This window comes from Crinia signifera, chromosome 6, assembly GCF_055691185.1.
Source record: "Crinia signifera chromosome 6, ASM5569118v1, whole genome shotgun sequence".
NCBI classification, from domain to species: domain Eukaryota; kingdom Metazoa; phylum Chordata; class Amphibia; order Anura; family Myobatrachidae; genus Crinia; species Crinia signifera.
In genome coordinates, this window is record NC_139222.1 from 22,551,515 (window position 1) to 22,572,460 (window position 20,946).

At 50.6% G+C, this 20,946-nt stretch overlaps 2 protein-coding genes across 2 annotated transcripts in view; one reads left to right on the plus strand and one right to left on the minus strand.

The window, feature by feature from the left end:
* Window positions 1-15,161, minus strand: part of LOC146007461 (uncharacterized) — a 450,549-nt gene extending 435,388 nt beyond the window's left edge. The window contains exon 1 of the mRNA XM_083145831.1: window positions 15,100-15,161. The gene's annotated coding sequence lies outside the window, so the exon portion shown is untranslated. The remainder of the gene's footprint in view (window positions 1-15,099) is intronic.
* LOC146009548 (uncharacterized) overlaps window positions 1-20,946 on the plus strand; it is a 613,273-nt gene that overhangs the window by 582,483 nt on the left and 9,844 nt on the right.

Genomic DNA, 20,946 nt, shown 5'->3' on the forward strand with positions numbered 1-20,946 from the left:
TGTCTGAGTGGTTTGTATTTCCAAACTCCTGTGAGTGCCGCTTGTTGGACTGTGTGTTTAAATAGATAAATAGATATATCTATATATATAGATATATCTATCTATATAACTCCACTGTTTCACTGCCTGCTGCTCATACAATTGACACCAGGGGATACCTGCAACCTGCTTACTGTGAACATATCTGGGGGCGTTACAGCTGTCGCTATCCCCCAATTAATGGGTACCTGCATTGGGTCGCTACAATCTCTGTGATCCTTACAGTGGGCCAGGGCCTACTCGACTCCTCCACTATGGCTATTCCCGTCTCTAGCATCCTTCAGGCAATAAATGCCTCATCACCCAGGCTGCTGCATATGGTTTCTAATATAGACGCCGCTGTTCAGGATCACCCTTTCTGCTTGTGAGCAGTGTACCGACAAGATCAGGGTGGATTCATCCTTCATTCCCATCCCGCCTACATCTCCCGTAGCTGTCTGCGGGGTGGCTTTATCTCCTCCAGAAGTTGTACACCTAGTGCAGGTGTGCCATTAGAGGCGACCATGTTGAAAAGACTCTCCTGTGCTCCGTGATGGGTACAATGGGTCCACTCGTCCATTTAGTTTAGGAGTTACATTCTATCTTACCTATCCTCATATATATATATATATATATATATATATATATATATATAAAAATCGGGTTGAGACTTTTACTTTGACAGTACAGATGAAAGGCTTGGACATTTGGCCAGTTTGATATTTTGTGCGGTTTATCTGCAGAAGACCTGTTTTAATTTACTCTTGTTTCTATATCCTGTTTTTTGTTTCCTTCATTTTTCTTCTAATAATATCTGCTGCTATCCTCAGTTATGTTAACCCCTGACCAGATGGCCCCTTCTGTTTATGTGCCGGATTCAGTCATGGATATCTGCACATCTGTGAATCAGTGCAAATTTAGTGACATTTGCTGCACTACGCCCGTAAACATTGATAATGTCACTGCTTCCCCTAGATCTCCTTCTTTGTTACTATTGGCTGTGATGAGATCCTGGAATTTGCTTATCCATAGTCGCGTAGATACTGTGAGGTAGAACTGGGTGTGTGGACCCGGTTGCCGTGACTCTATGGTCCTGCTGATCTCCTGTGGGCTAAGGCTTCATCATTAACAGCCAGTTTGTGGGGCCAAATTAGGTCTGGCCCCAGACCGGTGCCATCTGGTCCTGAGGCCAGAAACAGCTGCAGAGAGAGCCCCTGACTTATCTGGAAAGATGGTATCCCAGTAGACAGAACTCAGGAGAATGCAGCACAGGCACCGGCAGGACAATATAACCGGCGTCTGACTGAATGGCCGAATTTTATTCAAATCCGACGCCTCCACCGGCAAAAGTGAGGTCTGGTGCGCCCGTCAAAAGTTTCTCCCTGCTGCCGTCCGTGTGGCGTAAGTTCGGGGCGTTGCTTAGCAATGTCCCGGACGCTTCCGACTGGCCTGCCCGGCGATCGCTGGAAGGAGATGGCCGCCGTCCCTGAACCTGCAGCGCCGGAGCGGTCAGGTAAGCAGGGAGGTGGCGGCACCCGAGCCAGCACCTAACCGTTACACCTGCATATTTCGGTTGCTCTCCTGAGTTTATTATGATTGCCAAGCTCCTTGTGGGAACCGAGAGTTGGCCTGATTAGTGGTCTCGGGATGTAATCTATTTCTAATATATGATGCTATTCGCACCTTTTAGTATTTTTCTTATTACCCTATGTTTATATATCCTGTTTTATTACTTTGTCCTGTATTGTAATCTGAGTTATACTATTTAGTTTATCACTCTGCACCTTAATTTATATGTCACTACATATCCTAGCTACCACATGTGACCTAGCGACATATCTGGGGGGTGACATAGCTTGTCCTTGCTTAGGGTCATATGCTCGGCATATCCTGTTCTCAACATCCTGTGTTTTATAATTTTGGGGGGGCATTTGGAACAAGGATCCAAGCCGGGTCAGATCCCGGATTTACCCCATTTACACTGTGGTGCCTACCCGCAGTGTAGACGGAGGCAGCGCTTGGAGATGACATCATCTCCAAGCGCCGCTCCTGTCTGCAGAGTATAGAAGACAGCAGCTGTGTGTGCCACCCCAACCTGCGGACACTGCAGTCCGCAGTTGGCCGTCCTCCATTAATGTAAACGGAAGCCGGGTAGGATGATCCGGCGTACCCGTTTACACCGCCCTCTACCCAGTTCCTAGCAATGTTCTACCCAGGTCAGGACCTGGGTAGAAGTCCCATGTAAAGGGACACGACGTGACCCATTTACACCGCTGCTGAACCGGGCTTTTGCGGCATTGTAAAAGGGGTATTAGTGTAGTTAGTGGGTGGGCAGGGTGACAGGAGTAGATTAATTTAAAAAAAAATTGCCATGGTTTAGCTAACATAGGAATTTCCATATCCTATTGCTGATGTTGCTTTGACTCTGTTTTATCTAAGAGCCACTAATTTACTTCCATTCTATAGTTCACAATAGATAGATAGTGGGTTAGGGGTAGGTTTAGTTGATAGGATCCAAGTACGCCTTAGTTGGGGGTGGGTTGTACAGGGTGGGGGGTTATGTAGTAGGTTTTTTTTTATTGTTTGTTTGACACTTCAATGCCGATATATTCTTTTGTTTTGGTATGTAGATATTCTCTCTACAACTTGCGATGGGTGACTTAGAGATATCTCTACCATACACTCCTACACTCCTGTTCCATTACACTAGATATTTACCTGAATGGGGCCTTCGGGTATTCCCAATATAGTAACATACGCAGGAAGTGCTTTGTATATCTGGTAATTAATGTAGATTGTTTTATCAGTCTTTATGATGTACTATGCCACTCACTTGTTGTATATCATATGTATATTGATCTGCCTGCCTGTTTGGGTATCGGGGTGTGTTAAAAAATCAATAAAAACTATTGAATTTAAAATAATAGTGCCTGGTGGCTCCCCCACTGGGCAGATACATTCCCCTCATTAGTCTGTAGTGACAGAGGAGGGTGCGGGATAAGAGGCCGCTGTAGTGACAGAGGAGGGTGCGGGATAAGAGGCCGCTGTAGTGACAGAGGAGGGTGCAGGATAAGAGGCTGCTCTAGTGACAGAGGAGGGTGCGGGATAAGAGGCTGCTGTAGTGACAGAGGAGGGTGCGGGATAAGAGGCCGCTGTAGTGACAGAGGAGGGTGCGGGATAAGAGGCCGCTGTAGTGACAGAGGAGGGTGCGGGATAAGAGGCCGCTGTAGTGACAGAGGAGGGTGCGGGATAAGAGGCCGCTGTAGTGACAGAGGAGGGTGCGGGATAAGAGGCCGCTGTAGTGACAGAGGAGGGTGCGGGATAAGAGGCCGCTGTAGTGACAGAGGAGGGTGCGGGATAAGAGGCCGCTGTAGTGACAGAGGAGGGTGCGGGATAAGAGGCCGCTGTAGTGACAGAGGAGGGTGCGGGATAAGAGGCCGCTGTAGTGACAGAGGAGGGTGCGGGATAAGAGGCCGCTGTAGTGACAGAGGAGGGTGCGGGATAAGAGGCCGCTGTAGTGACAGAGGAGGGTGCGGGATAAGAGGCCGCTGTAGTGACAGAGGAGGGTGCGGGATAAGAGGCCGCTGTAGTGACAGAGGAGGGTGCGGGATAAGAGGCCGCTGTAGTGACAGAGGAGGGTGCGGGATAAGATGCCGCTGTAGTGACAGAGGAGGGTGCGGGATAAGAGGCCGCTGTAGTGACAGAGGAGGGTGCGGGATAAGAGGCCGCTGTAGTGACAGAGGAGGGTGCGGGATAAGATGCCGCTGTAGTGACAGAGGAGGGTGCGGGACAAGAGGCCGCTGTAGTGACAGAGGAGGGAGCAGGATAAGAGGCCGCTGTATTGATAGAGGGTGTAGGAATAGAGGCTGCTGTAGTGACAGAGGAGGGTGCAGGATAAGAGGCTGCTGTAGTGACAGAGGAGGGTGCAGGATAAGAGGCGGCTGTAGTGACAGAGGAGGGTGCAGGATAAGAGGCGGCTGTAGTGACAGAGGAGGGTGCAGGATAAGAGGCGGCTGTAGTGACAGGAGGGTGCAGGATAAGAGGCCGCTGTAGTGACAGAAGAGGCCGCTGTAGTGACAGAGGAGGGTGCAGGACAAGAGGCCGCTGTATTGACAGAACAGGCCGCTGTATTGATAGAGGAGGGTGCAGGATAAGAGGCTGCTGTACTGACAGAGGAGGGTGCAGGATAAGAGGCCGCTGTAGTGACAGAGGAGGGTGCAGGATAAGAGGCCGCTGTATTGACAGAACAGGCCGCTGTATTGATAGAGGAGGGTGCAGGATAAGAGGCTGCTGTACTGACAGAGGAGGGTGCAGGATAAGAGGCTGCTGTAGTGACAGAGGAGGGTGCAGGATAAGAGGCCGCTGTAGTGACAGAGGAGGGTGCAGGATAAGAGGCTGCTGTACTGACAGAGGAGGGTGCGGGATAAGAGGCCGCTGTATTGACAGGGGAGGGTGCAGGATAAGAGGCCGCTGTAGTGACAGAGGAGGGTGTAGGATAAGAGGCTGCTGTACTGACAGAGGAGGGTGCGGGATAAGAGGCCGCTGTAGTGACAGAGGAGGGTGCAGGATAAGAGGCTGCTGTACTGACAGAGGAGGGTGCGGGATAAGAGGCCGCTGTAGTGACAGAGGAGGGTGCAGGATAAGAGGGCGTTGTAGTGACAGAGGAGCATGGGCACTTTAAGAATTTTCAGTAGTGTGGCTTGCTCCTCCCCTCTGCTTTCCCCCACAGCCAAGCTCAAGTCTTGTGCCCAGAGGGAGCTGGAAAAGAGCACTCTTCCAAGATAAAGATCAAACAAAAATTCAACATTCAGAAACCATCGAAATGGAGAAATATAATTTTTAAAAAGCAAACCACATAAATACAACAATGAGAGTCCAACAGACAACCAGACTAACTCAGGCAGGAGGCTAAAAAACTGAGAAAGCAACCTGAACCAAGGAGAACTGCACCAGGGAGGGCATCCAGTGCCACCTGTGGAAAAGGAGAAAGGGAATGATCGGGAAGTACAAAATCACATTTTCTCATTCATCCACTAGGTGGCACTAGAGATCACAGTGGGGATGTCTCAGAGCACCCATCCCGGGCGGGACGGCGCTGGGAATCCCCTAACACCGGTCAGGCAAACTAAGAGGCTTGGGACGCAAAGGGGTCGAACCTGTAGGAACGGACAAAGGTTCTTTGTCCAGACCAGGTAGCCGCTCCACAGAGCTGCTGTAAAGACACCCCTCGGGCAGCTGCCCAAGAGGGGACAACCGATCGAGTAGAGTGGGCTGAAATGGTAGATGGAGGAGGCTGCGAAGCCACTACATAAGCCTGAGGAATGGTCAGTCTTTAAAATCTCGCCAAAGTCTGCTTAGATGCCTGCCAACCTGGTTTGGCCGGGTCAAAGTGTTACGATCTGCTGTAATATATTCTGTTTGTAGTTTGTATGTTTTCCCTGGATCAGTACTCCGGGTTTTGCGGATCCATCTTCCCTGGGTTTCATGCATACTCTGCTGCTTGGGTGTGGCTGCATGCTAGGTTATTTAGTTAGGCTCCCAGCATGCCGGTGATTTTCCTTGTGCAGCCAGTCCTAGTTTGATTTGCCTGTCAGTATCGTGTGCAAGCCTGAAGTCTGTGTCCTTGCTGTGCATCCTGGGATTGTGTCACAGATGAGTCCAAGTTTCTTCCTGTTTCTTGGTACCGGTTCCTTATGTCTTGACCCAGACCTGTACTGTCCTTTATCATCTAGGCATTTGTATTGTCTGTTTATTGCAGTGCAGTATAATCTATGTGTAAAGTTATAAGGTGTCACTCTGGTATTCCCACAAGCGATCCTCAGTGTTATGGTGGGAGCCATAATATGGTGTTTTAACATCTTGCTGCAGAACTGCATGTATAGGTCTGGCTGTTAGAGTACTGTGTAATTATTAACTCCTTCATGCATTGTTGCATCCAGGGTAGTTTGGTGGGAAACTGTATCATTGCTCCCTACTTCACTACCTTCCGAATTGATCCAGCTAGGGATCATTAGTCAAAACAAGTGTACGTTGGGCTGCTGGAGGAATTCCCCCCTGTAGAGGACAGTGGTGCCACATTATTGTTTTCTTCCATGTTTATGGGTTTTTAATTAGCAATCCTCTTGTCTGCTCTGGAGGTGGTGGGCACCTTGTTTCCTTGCCAAGACCAGGTGGCACCGGGAGTTGGAGTGAACCTAATTTACTCCTTCGAACGTGGCTATTATTGGTGAAGCCTTAGCTCTGCAGGGGCCTATAGCCTCTGGAGGGATTAACAGAGTTAGGGTTGGATTGTGGCCTATCCGTCCCAGTAACCCATTGTCTGGAATCCCCTCAGAGCCGTAACATAAAGGACAAACAAAGTATCTGACTTTTATAACGAGGCAGTTCTGGAGACATAGATCCTTAAAGCCCAGATGACATCCAGAGACTGCAATTCTGGGGAGTCTCCTGTGAAAGCAGGCACAACAATCGGCTGATTCATGTGCAAAGAAGAGACGACTTTAGGGAGGAAGGACGTGTTCGTATGTAACTGTCACAATCCTGCCAGAACTCAGTGTGTTTGTCCTGTCTTACCTGCCTGTCAGTCTTGTTTCTCAGCCTGCTGCAGCAAGATCTGAGTATGTGCTTGTAAAGCACCTGGGTGATTCTGATTCAGCCATTAACTCTGTGGTTACCACTTGAAAGGATTTATACAAGTTCCCTGTTGGCCTCATCCAGAGACTGTTCCAGGTGTGGCCATTCCCAATCACCCGGATGGCCAATCAGTGCTGCTCTGAGGGGTTATCCTCCCAGACCTGCATAGATGCTTTGCTTTTGCATTGTTGTCAATAACTTGGGAGGAAGCTTCAGCTTGTGTTCCTGCTTTAGCTCTGTGGTATTCCAGTTACCCAGCATTTGTATCCTGCTTCCAAGACCCTGCACCAGCGTTCCTACACCTGTGTGTCTCCAAGTACCTGCAGCAGCATTCCTACACCTGTGTGCTTCCAAGACCCTGCACCAGTGTTCCTACACCTGTGTGTCTCCAAGTACCTGCACCAGCATTCCTACACCTGTGTGCTTCCAAGACCCTGCACCAGCATTCCTACACCTGTGTGCTTCCAAGACCCTGCACCAGCATTTCTACACCTGTGTGTCTACAAGTACCTGCTCCAGCATTCCTACACCTGTGTGCTTCCAAGACCCTGCACCAGTGTTCCTACACCTGTGTGCCTTCAAGACCCTGCACCAGTGTTCACCTGTTCCTGCATTACAAGTACCTGCACCAGTGTTACCCTGTACCTGTATCCAGTACCTGCTTCCTGTCCCAGCACCTGTGTTCCCGAGTCGCCTGCACCTGTGTTCCCGAGTCGCCTGCACCTGTGTTCCCGAGTCGCCTGCACCTGTACTTCCAGTTACCTGCACCTGTGCTTCCAAGTTATCTGCACCTGTGTTCATCTGTGCCAGTGTTCATCCGTACCTGTGCTTCCGAGTTACCTGCACCTGTGCTTCCAGTTACCTGCACCTGTGCTTCCAAGTTATCTGCACCTGTGTTCATCTGTGCCAGTGTTCATCCGTACCTGTGCTTCCGAGTTACCTGCACCTGTGCTTCCAGTTACCTGCACCTGTGCTTCCAAGTTATCTGCACCTGTGTTCATCTGTGCCAGTGTTCATCCGTACCTGTGCTTCCGAGTTACCTGCACCTGTGCTTCTGAGTTACCTGTGCTTCCGAGTTACCTGCACCTGTGCTTCCGAGTTACCTGCACCTGTGCTTCCGAGTTACCTGCACCTGTGCTTCCGAGTTTCCTGCACCTGTGTTCATCTGCACCAGTGTTCATCCGTTCCTGCATTTCGAGTTACCTGCACCTGTGCTTCCGAGTTACCTGCACCTGTGCTTCCGAGTTACCTGCACCTGTGCTTCCGAGTTACCTGCACCTGTGCTTCCGAGTTACCTGCACCTGTGCTTCCGAGTTACCTGCACCTGTGCTTCCGAGTTACCTGCACCTGTGCTTCCGAGTTACCTGCACCTGTGCTTCCGAGTTTCCTGCACTTGTTCTTCTGAGTTACCTGCACCTGTGACCACTTGCACCCGCACGCTCCAGCATCTGCACCTGTGTCCACCTGTCTCTGCGTCCCTCAGTACCTGCACCCGCAACCACCTTCACCACTGCCTACAGTGCTTCCGGCACCTGCTCTCCAGTGGTCCAACTCCGTGCTTCCGGCACCTGCTCTCCAGTGGTCCAACTCCGTGCTTCCGGCACCTGCACTCCAGTGGCCCTACTCTGTGCTTTCCAGCTCCTGTGCTCCCGTGCCTCCAAGTAACTTATCAGTTCCCAGCTTTCCAAAGACTTTTACAGACTTTCAAATGTCCCTTGTACCAGTTCATTCTATGCAATAAACATTACCCATTTGTATCCACTTGCCTCCGTCCTGTTTCCATTGGGTTGTCAGCTAGCCACCAAGGTCACTCCCGGGTCCCAAATCCCCAGTCGTGACAGTATGCAAAAGCCCCTGGACTTGGCTAGTGACTTTAAAGTGGCTATGCAAAATCTGACAGCAATACCAATGGGAACCTACCACCACTCACTTATCCAGCTGCAAGAACTTTTGGCAAAATTTTTTCCCATAATAACTACGTTATTCAGTTACACTCCTGAGGTTGTGAAGCCCATCAGTTACAGTTCCAAAGTGAAAGGAGTCTCAGTGACAGTGCCTGTGAAATCTGAAAGGCCTCCCAACCTTCAGAGCGAAATTTCTGTCCAGGGCAAGCGGAGGTCCCAGCTTTCAGAATCTGAACGCCAAAGACGCAGGTCTCTCCATTTATGTTTCTACTGTGGTAATCCAGACCACTTCATTGGGAATTGTTCACTCCGCAAGCCCAAGAACAAAGTGATTCTGACCACATCCAGTCTCCAGCCCCAAGAGGGGGTCCGCAGTCTCCAGCCCCAAGAGGGGGTCCGCAGTCTCCAGCCCCAAGTGGGGGTCCGCAGTCTTCAGCCCCAAGTGGGGGTCCGCAGTCTTCAGCCCCAAGTGGGGGTCCGCAGTCTTCAGCCCCAAGTGGGGGTCCGCAGTCTTCAGCCCCAAGTGGGGGTCCGCAGTCTTCAGCCCCAAGTGGGGGTCCGCAGTTCTCAGCCCCAAGAGGGGGTCCGCAGTCCTCAGCCCCAAGAGGGGGTCCGCAGTCCTGTGTCCACTCCGGTTCCAGCCGGTTCAAGTACCTCCATTGATGATCCGGTTCCAGCCGTCAGTCAGGAGGCTCATTCGGTTCCAGCCGATTCTGACACCTCTGGACCTCATCCGGTCCCATCCGTCAGTCCAGAGTCCACTCCGGTCCCAGCCGGTTCAAGTACCTCCATTGATGATCCGGTTCCAGCCGTCAGTCAGGAGGCTCATTCGGTTCCAGCCGATTCCGACACCTCTGGACCTCATCCGTTCCCATCCGTCAGTCCAGAGTCCACTCCGGTCCCAGCCGGTTCAAGTACCTCCAATGATGATCCGGTTCCAGCCGTCAGTCAAGAGGCTCATTTCGTTCCAGCCGATTCCGACACCTCTGGTTCTCATCCGGTCTTAACCGTCAGTCCAGAGTCCATGCCGGTCCCAGCCGGTTCAAGTATATTCAGTGATCATCCGGTCCCATCCGTCAATCCAGAGTCCCTGCCGGTCCTAGCTGGTTCAAGTACAATCGGATGTCCTCCGGTTCCAGCTGGTCCAAGTTTGTCTACTTCCAAGTCTGTACTATCCTTCAGCCCAGAGACTCTTCCAAACTTACCTGATCCTGATAATTCCAGCCTGTCTTCTATCGACTCCCACTGTGTTGAAAAAACAGTTAGTACTCTAGAGACTCTATACTTTAACACAGATTTAGCTCAGTCCTCCAAAATGGAACTCCCCGAACAAGATCAAGCTCTTCTTGACCAATATATCAAAAATTTTCGGGCTGCCAGAAAACAGGCTGGTTCACAGTCGTCACCGAAGACTCAGTCCATAGATATGGAACTAAATTATATGGCTCTGTCTCCTTCCAAAGATTCCTTCGAGTTTTCTGCTGAATATCCCACATCTTCAAGGTCTGTACCCATGAGCTTAAGAGTTGGCTGTGTTTCTCTGTCTCATCCTCAAGTGGAACCTGCTACTGTACCTTGCCCCAACAAGTCTTCAGAAACCTCCAGTCAGAGCAAGGCAGTCTTAACTCTAGACATGGATTCTGATTCCGAGTATGATGAGGATTATGACTCTACCCCTTTCCTTGAAAATCCTGTTTCACCTTGCCATGTCTTACCTCTGAGAAAATTTCAGTTAGATGCTAAAGATAGCTATCCGAAAGCCCCTGGATATCGAACAAGATTTAATTTGAGTCTTAGTGGTGCCTTAGCCTCAAGGGCCCGATCTTCTCGTCTCTCAGTTCCAGTCAAAAATACTTCAGTTATCCCTGATGAATTTGATTCTACGTCTATCTCCAGTGGTCCTCTTCGTCCAAGTCAAGTGTTCCTTCAGGATGGAAGTCATCCTCATTATCGTGTCCAATGGAACGGGAATTCCGTTTACATCGACGATGGATGGTCCACCTGTTCTGACGATGAGGCAGAATTGTGACTTTTCTTCAAAGTTCCTGAAGTGTCCGGTGGCCACCCGTAAAGGGGGGGTACTGTCACAATCCTGCCAGAACTCAGTGTGTTTGTCCTGTCTTACCTGCCTGTCAGTCTTGTTTCTCAGCCTGCTGCAGCAAGATCTGAGTATGTGCTTGTAAAGCACCTGGGTGATTCTGATTCAGCCATTAACTCTGTGGTTACCACTTGAAAGGATTTATACAAGTTCCCTGTTGGCCTCATCCAGAGACTGTTCCAGGTGTGGCCATTCCCAATCACCCGGATGGCCAATCAGTGCTGCTCTGAGGGGTTATCCTCCCAGACCTGCATAGATGCTTTGCTTTTGCATTGTTGTCAATAACTTGGGAGGAAGCTTCAGCTTGTGTTCCTGCTTTAGCTCTGTGGTATTCCAGTTACCCAGCATTTGTATCCTGCTTCCAAGACCCTGCACCAGCATTTCTACACCTGTGTGTCTACAAGTACCTGCTCCAGCATTCCTACACCTGTGTGCTTCCAAGACCCTGCACCAGTGTTCCTACACCTGTGTGCCTTCAAGACCCTGCACCAGTGTTCACCTGTTCCTGCATTACAAGTACCTGCACCAGTGTTACCCTGTACCTGTATCCAGTACCTGCTTCCTGTCCCAGCACCTGTGTTCCCGAGTTACCTGCACCTGTGCTTCCAGTTACCTGCACCTGTGCTTCCAAGTTATCTGCACCTGTGTTCATCTGTGCCAGTGTTCATCCGTACCTGTGCTTCCGAGTTACCTGCACCTGTGCTTCCAGTTACCTGCACCTGTGCTTCCAAGTTATCTGCACCTGTGTTCATCTGTGCCAGTGTTCATCCGTACCTGTGCTTCCGAGTTACCTGCACCTGTGCTTCCAGTTACCTGCACCTGTGCTTCCAAGTTATCTGCACCTGTGTTCATCTGTGCCAGTGTTCATCCGTACCTGTGCTTCCGAGTTACCTGCACCTCTGCTTCCGAGTTACCTGCACCTGTGCTTCCGAGTTACCTGCACCTGTGCTTCCGAGTTACCTGCACCTGTGCTTCCGAGTTTCCTGCACCTGTGTTCATCTGCACCAGTGTTCATCCGTTCCTGCATTTCGAGTTACCTGCACCTGTGCTTCCGAGTTACCTGCACCTGTGCTTCCGAGTTACCTGCACCTGTGCTTCCGAGTTACCTGCACCTGTGCTTCCGAGTTACCTGCACCTGTGCTTCCGAGTTTCCTGCACTTGTTCTTCTGAGTTACCTGCACCTGTGACCACTTGCACCCGCACGCTCCAGCATCTGCACCTGTGTCCACCTGTCTCTGCGTCCCTCAGTACCTGCACCCGCAACCACCTTCACCACTGCCTACAGTGCTTCCGGCACCTGCTCTCCAGTGGTCCAACTCCGTGCTTCCGGCACCTGCTCTCCAGTGGTCCAACTCCGTGCTTCCGGCACCTGCACTCCAGTGGCCCTACTCTGTGCTTTCCAGCTCCTGTGCTCCCGTGCCTCCAAGTAACTTATCAGTTCCCAGCTTTCCAAAGACTTTTACAGACTTTCAAATGTCCCCTGTACCAGTTCATTCTATGCAATAAACATTACCCATTTGTATCCACTTGCCTCCGTCCTGTTTCCATTGGGTTGTCAGCTAGCCACCAAGGTCACTCCCGGGTCCCAAATCCCCAGTCGTGACAGTAACTCTCCCCTATAGTCATGAAAGATCAAAAAAGGAGGGCGACAGGACAGAGCACTCAACTCCGAAACTCTCCTGGCCGAAGCCAGAGCCAAAAGGAGAACAGTCTTCCAGGTAAGGAATTTGAGGTCCACCGACTCCATAGGTTCAAACGGCGGAGACTTTGAATGAGAACCAAATCCAAAGGCGCAGAGTGGAGGGTTGAAAAGGAGGCTGAAGGCGTAAAACCCCTGAAAAAATGTCTGTACCTGAGGTTACGAGGCGTGGCCAATCTGGTGGTATCAGGAGCCCCGTGACTGGCTCCCTGCGAATTCTCTGGAGAATCCGATGTAACAGCAGAAATGGAGGGAAGAGGTACACAAACTAGTAATCCCACAGCAGAATGAGGACATCCACCCCCACTGCTGCCAGATCCCGAGACCTTGCACAGTATAGAGGAACTTGATGGTTGAGGCGAGAGGCCATCAAATCTGAGGGCAAACCCACTGGTGGATGAGAGACTTAAAGACATGTGGATGGAGTTTCCATTCCCCTTGATGAATCTTGTGGCGGTTGAGATAGTTGGCCTCGCAATTTTCCACTCCCGGAATTAAGACTGCGGAGATGGACTGGAGGTAGTCGTGAACCCAAAGCAGTATCTGACTGACTGCATGTGTCACCCTGTTCATTGATGTACGCCACCGCCATGGTGTTGTCCGATTTGAACCTGGACTGAAAGGCCGAGAAGGTCTGACGTTTCCATCAATGAGTTGTAAAACACTTGGAGCTCCAGCACGTTGATGGTAAGACACGCCTCCTTTACCATCCAAAGACCCTGGAACTGGTGGCCCAAAGTGACAGCTCCCCAACCCGAGAGGCTTGTGTCCAGGACCAGATGCAGAACCTCTTTCCTTGCAGAAGATTGGAGGTGTTGTGCTTTTGCCTCCTGGGTGGAGAGGGAAGAACCCTTTCCACTTCCTTTTCCCGCATGGTCAGTGGAAACGCCTGGTTTGGGGCAGCCACAAAAGTGCTGTTGGGGGCGAAAAGATCGAAAGAATGGACCCTGAACCTCCCACCTAGGTGGGCGAGGGGGAGTCAACGAGGGTAGGAAAGTGGACTTTCCTCCAGTGGCCTGAGAAATCATTTTGTCTAGTTCAGGACCAAAAAGAAAATTTCCTTGGAAAGGCAAGGCTTCCACAGCCCTCTTGGACTCAGCGGTCTGCCTGCCACTGGTGCAACCAGAGAGCTCTGCGTGCAGAGATGGAAAGCAACAAGATGCAGGAGGAGACCCTGTATACGTCAGCCGACTCCTCAATGACATAGGCCGAAGCCTCCTTAATGTGATCCGCCAGGGTGGATAGCTCACAAAGAAGGAGCAGAAGGGTATAGGGTGAAATAAAGGAGAAAGCTGCCACAGTCAGTACAGCATACAAGTATATAATACAGGAGTGATCTGACAAACAATTTAACACAGCCTATAATCTCCTAAACAAGTCTCAAGTCCCCACTGTGTACTTATCCAGCAGTGGAAGAATCTTGAGAGGTCGGCAGTCACAGCGGGTCCCCTCGGTGACCAGGAGCAGCGGCGGAGCGGGTACCACAGAACAAGCGCAGGGGCGGCTGGGAGCATGACACACGGCCGGCTTCGCCTCCCTTGCAAGGCGCACTGTTTGAATTAAGCCGCTGACTCTCACCGCACTTGTAGCAGGGCCGGTACTTATATTTTAGTTGGGGGCCCACTAAGCTATTTGCTTAGTTTTCCGCGTCCGCTCGCCACGCTTCAGACTCGGTGGCTCGCCACACTATATAATATCAACTCCTCCATGCCGACATGGATAGTGGGGGTATGAGCGTACTAACTACAGTGGGCGCCCAACTAACATATAAGAACCGCAGGGGCTGTACTCCCCTTACTGCCACGCTGCCAGTGGCGGTGCAGGCTGAGGGGGACCGCGGCTCAAGCAGCGGCGTCCGGTCACTCTGGGATGGTGGTCTCAGAAGACGGGAACCCACGCGCAAACTGCAAGCAGTGGTGCTGGGGTACCTACCGGTAGCTCCCACGATGCAGACAGGCAGTCTGTCTGTTCCTCAGGTGTAAAAGGAAAAAAAATAACAATACATTTCAATTGCTCCTGAGAGCAACAATGCACCCAGCTCCTGCAGGGCACAAACTCTGTCTGGCTGTGGGGGTGGGGGACTAGAGGGCCAAGCCACACTAGTGAAAATTGTTAAATGGTCGCCCTCTATTCCCCACTGTGATCTCCAGTGCCACCTAGTGGATGAAAGAGAAATAATAATTACAATAAACACCACACAGTATGCATGTAACATACATGGTAAAAGTAATGATGCCCAAACACGGTGAGATGTGTGCTAGGTGTGATTTGAGCTATACAATGTGTGCTATGCAATTGGAACTTTATGCACTGTGCTATTTGAACTACATAAGATTTGGACTAGACTATGCTATTGTTGCCATTTGCCTTAAGGACCTGGGGAGGTCGGAGAGAGGGCAGGGAGAGGAGGAGCAGGGTTGGAACATGGGACACAGAAGGCTTTGCTCCTTCACTATCCACGCCACCACTGGTTGCCTTTAGTAACCAGGTGGCGAGCGTCCGTTTGAGTCCCTTGTTCTGACCTTGCTCCTCCTCTCCATGCCCCCTCTCATCCCCATGTCCTTACGGTGAAGGGGAACTAGTCACAACCCAATAGTTATGGAGACCTACTAGTCATATTTCCAGCATGGAATCTATCAGCTACCATTATACTGCAGCCTGTGTGAGTAGAACAGCAGCTCCCCTTTAAGTGCCCTTATGGCTCACACCCAGCAATCACTACTATGCTGTTACTAGCAGTATAATACCTGGGGTCACCTGGTGCCAGCTGCAGCACTCTCCCTCCTGCCTGCCATGCACACCAGGAAGGGACGTTTCCCTGGTAACACAGCTCCTCCCACTCTGCCCCACACAGGAAATACATTATCGCTACAGCCGCGGGGGAGTCTGGGAGTACAAACCACCACAATAAAATGGCTGCCGCTGTATGAGAACGCTGGGACATGTCGCTCGTGCTGGTAGAAGAGGTAATTGCACTGTGTGAATTTATAGAGCGAGTTCTGTGATGTGAGGTCCCCGGTAACTGATATAATCCGTGCTGTATATACTAGTGAGGCGCCATAACAATTGTTCATTGTGTGAGGTAGCGGCGGCCATTTTCCCGAAGACCAATCCCGCGTTCAGTCACAGTGACTGCAGCATCTCGGCTCCCTGCTGGGGCAGCGCTGCTGATCTTACCTGAGGCCTCTCACTTCCAGCAGCCACGGTGATAAAGTTACGGAGGACCGAGAGAAGACATTGCTGTATCTGTCAGCAGGTGATGATATTGTGCTGCCCTGGTGTTATTATACAGGGGGAGCAGCCTGTGGTGTCCTATTTTATACAGGGGGAGCAGCCTGTGGTTTCCTGTTTTACAGGGGGAGTGGGCTGTAGTGTCCTGTTATAGAGGGGGAGTGGGCTGTGGTGTCCTGTTATACAGGGGGAGCAGCCTGTGGTGTCCTGTTATACAGGGGGAGGGGCCTGTGGTGTCCTGTTATACAGGGGGAGGGGCCTGTGGTGTCCTGTTATACAGGGGGAGCAGCCTGTGGTGTCCTGTTATACAGGGGGAGCGGAGTCTGTTGTCCAGTTACTGCTATACAGGGGGAGCAGGCTGTAGTTTATTAATATTATGGGGGATATGCTATTCAATATGATAACCTGTTTTCCTGGTAAAAATAGTGTAAATGTGTATTTTCCATGACCCACTATATGGCAGCTGTCCTGTTATACATGTGATAATTCTCCATAGGGGTTATCACAAAGTCCTCTTCACCTACACGGAGCAGGTGAAAAGTTGGGAAGAATCCCTGTTGGGAATTGTTCCAGAACTCCCGTGGACACCCCCCTTAATCACTAGTTAGACCGTGGTTTCCATGTTTGTAGAATCACCGCTCCCTAGAGTATCAGAATTGTTTCCGTGCCCACCCCCACCCCTGCCAGGCCAAACATTTCTTATTGAGCAATTTATGAAAACATATTGAGTAAAGTAAATTGTGTTTATGTGACCAGTTATGTGGTGAGGGACGGGATTAATTTCTGTTTGTCCTCATATAATATGATTGGAAGCCACTAGCACTTTGCTTATTACACTGACAAAAAATAATTAGAATTGGTCCTGGACCCCCACCGCAGAGCACCCCGGTACCCAGTCTGGGAACCACTGAATTAGGCACTTTGCAGTTTTTAATTAGCCGGTATAAGATGTTTATTTTGGGTGAAGCGAAAAAATACAAAACTGGGTAAAAGGTGTGGGACAGGGTTATTGGGGTGCTTTATGAGTGGGACAGGTGTTGTTAGGCTTGCAGGTGGGGGTAATTGGTTGTTTTTGCAAGATTTTTGAAAGTGCCTTTAATTGTCCCAAATATATACTTCTACCCATTTTTATATACCCCAAATTGATGTGAGGAACGACATTGGGCATAAACACTGACCACTGTGAGGAACGATATGTGGCACACACACTGAGCGATGTGAGGAACGATATGTGGCACACACACTGAGCAATGTGAGGAACGATATGTGGCACACACACTGAGCAATGTGAGGAACGATATGTGGCACACACACTGAGCGATATGAGGAACGATATTGGGCACACACACTGATCGATGTGAGGAACGATATTGGGCACACACACTGAGCGATGTGGGGAACGATATTGGGCACACACACTGAGCGATGTGAAGAACGATATTGTGCACACATACTGATCGATATTAGGCACACACACTGAGCAATGTGAGGAACGATATTGTGCACACACACACTGAGCGATGTGAGGAATGATATTGGGCACACACACTGAGCGATGTAAGGAACGATATTGGGCACACACTGGCCACCGTGAGGAACGAAATTGGGCACACACACTGAATGATATTGGGCACACACACTGACCACTGTGAGGAACGATATTGGGCACACACACTGACCGCTGTGAGGAACGATATTGGGCACACACACTGGCCGATGTGCGGAACGATATTGGTCACACATACTGAGCGCCGTGAGGAACGATATTGGGCACACATACTGAATGATATTGGGCGCACACACACTGAACGATGTGAGGAACGATATTGGGCACACACACTGACAGATGTGAGGAATGATATTGGGCACACTCCCTAAGCGATGTGAAGAACGATATTGTGCACACATACTGATCGATATTAGGCACACACACTGTGCACAATATCGTTCCTCACATTGCTCAGTGTGTGTGCCTAATATCGATCAGTATGTGTGCACAATATCGTTCTTCACATCGCTTAGTGTGTGTGCCCAATATTGTTCCTCACATTGCTCACACACACTGAGCGATGTGAGGAATGATATTGGGCACACACTGAGCGATGTGAGGAACAATATTGGGCACACACTGACTGCTGTGAGGAACGATATTGGGCACACACTGACTGCTGTGAGGAACGATATTGGGCACACACACTGACTGCTGTGAGGAACGATATTGGGCACACACACTGAGCGATGTGAGGAACGATATTGGGCACACACACTGAGCGATGTGAGGAACGATATGTGGCACACACACTGAGCGATGTGAGGAACGATATTGGGCACACACACTGAGCGACGTGGGGAACGATATTGGGCACACACACTGACCGACGTGCGGAACGATATTGGGCACACACACTGACCGACGTGCGGAACGATATTGGGCACGCACACTGAGCGATGTGAGGAACGATATTGGGCACGCACACTGAGCGACGTGGGGAACGATATTGGGCACACACACTGACCGACGTGAGGAACGATATTGGGCACACACACTGACCGACGTGAGGAACGATATTGGGCACACACACTGACCGACGTGAGGAACGATATTGGGCACACACACTGAGCGATGTGGGGAACGATATTGGGCACACACACTGACCGACGTGCGGAACGATATTGGGCACACTCACTGACCGACGTGCGGAACGATATTGGGCACACTCACTGAGCGATGTGGGGAACGATATTGGGCACACACACTGAGCGATGTGAAGAACGATATTGTGCACACATACTGATCGATATTAGGCACACACACTGAGCAATGTGAGGAACGATATTGTGCACACACACACACTGAGCGATGCGAGGAATGACATTGGGCACACACACTGAGCGATGTGAGGAACGATATTGGGCACACACTGACCGCTGTGAGGAACGATATTGTGCACACACACACTGACCGATGTGAAGAACGATGTTGGGCACACACACTGACCGATGTGCGGAACGATATTGGTCACACATACTGAGCACCGTGGGGAACGATATTGGGCACACACACTGAGCGACGTGGGGAACGATATTGGGCACACACACTGACCGACGTGAGGAACGATATTGGGCGCACACACTGACCGACGTGAGGAACGATATTGGGCACACACACTGACCGACGTGAGGAACGATATTGGGCACACACACTGACCGACGTGAGGAACGATATTGGGCACACACACTGACCGACGTGAGGAATGATATTGGGCACACACACTGACCGACGTGAGGAATGATATTGGGCACACACACTGACCGACGTGCGGAACAATATTGGGCACACTCACTGAGCGATGTGGGGAACGATATTAGGCACACACACTGAGCGATGTGAAGAACGACATTGTGCACACACACTGACCGATGTGCGGAACAATATTGGGCACACTCACTGAGCGATGTGGGGAACGATATTGGGCACACACACTGAGCGATGTGAAGAACTATATTGTGCACACATACTGATCGATATTAGGCACACACACTGAGCAATGTGAGGAACGATATTGTGCACACACATACTGAGCGATGTGAGGAATGATATTGGGCACACACACTGACCGATGTGAGGAACGATATTGGGCACACACACTGACCGATGTGCGGAACGATAATGGTCACCCATACTGAGCGCCGTGAGGAACGATATTGGGCACACACACTGAATGATATTGGGCACACACACTGACCGCTGTGAGGAACGATATTGGGCACACATACTGATCGATATTAGGCACACACACTGAGCAATGTGAGGAACGATATTGTGCACACACACACTGAGCGATGTGAGGAACGATATTGGGCGCACACACTGACCGACGTGAGGAACGATATTGGGCACACTCACTGAGCGATGTGGGGAACGATATTGGGCACACACACTGAGCGATGTGAAGAACGATATTGTGCACACATACTGATCGATGTGCGGAGCAATATTGGGCACACTCACTGAGCGATGTGGGGAACGATATTGGGCACACACACTGATCGATATTAGGCACACACACTGATCGATATTAGGCACACACACTGAGCAATGTGAGGAACGATATTGTGCACACACACTGAGCGATGTGAGGAATGACATTGGGCACACACACTGAGCGATGTGAGGAACGATATTGGGCACACACTGACCGCTGTGAGGAACGATATTGTGCACACACACACTGACCGATGTGAAGAACGATATTGGGCACACACACTGACCGATGTGCGGAACGATATTGGGCACACACACTGAGCGACGTGGGGAACGATATTGGGCACACACACTGACCGACGTGAGGAACGATATTGGGCACACACACTGACCGACGTGAGGAACGATATTGGGCACACACACTGACCGACGTGAGGAACGATATTGGGCACACACACTGACCGACGTGAGGAACGATATTGGGCACACACACTGACCGACGTGAGGAACGATATTGGGCACACACACTGACCGACGTGAGGAACGATATTGGGCACACACTGACCGACGTGAGGAACGATATTGGGCACACACAATGACCGACGTGAGGAACGATATTGGGCACACACACTGACCGACGTGAGGAATGATATTGGGCACACACTGACCGTGAGAAACGATATTGGGCACACACACTGACCGACGTGCGGAACGATATTGGGCACACTCACTGAGCGATGTGGGGAACGATATTAGGCACACACACTGAGCGATGTGAAGAACGACATTGTGCACACACACTGAGCGATGTGAGGAACGATATTGGGCACACACACTGACTGCTGTGAGGAACGATATTGGGCACACACACTGACCGCTGTGAGGAACGATATTGGGCGCACACACTGACCGCTGTGAGGAACGATATTGGGCGCACACACTGACCGCTGTGAGGAACGATATTGGGCGCACACACTGACCGCTGTGAGGAACGATATTGGGCGCACACACTGACCGATGTGCGGAACGATATTGGTCACACATACTGAGCGCCGTGAGGAACGATATTGGGCACACACACTGAATGATATTGGGCACACACACTGACCGCTGTGAGGAACGGTATTGGGCACAAACACTGAGCGATGTGGGGAACGATATTGTGCACACATACTGATCGATATTAGGCACACACACTGAGCAATGTGAGGAATGATATTGTGCACACACACACTGAGCGATGTGAGGAACGATATTAGGCACACACTGACCGACGTGAGGAACGATATTGGGCACACACACTGAGCGATGTGGGGAACGATATTGGGCACACACACTAAGCGATGTGAAGAACGATATTGTGCACACATACTGATCG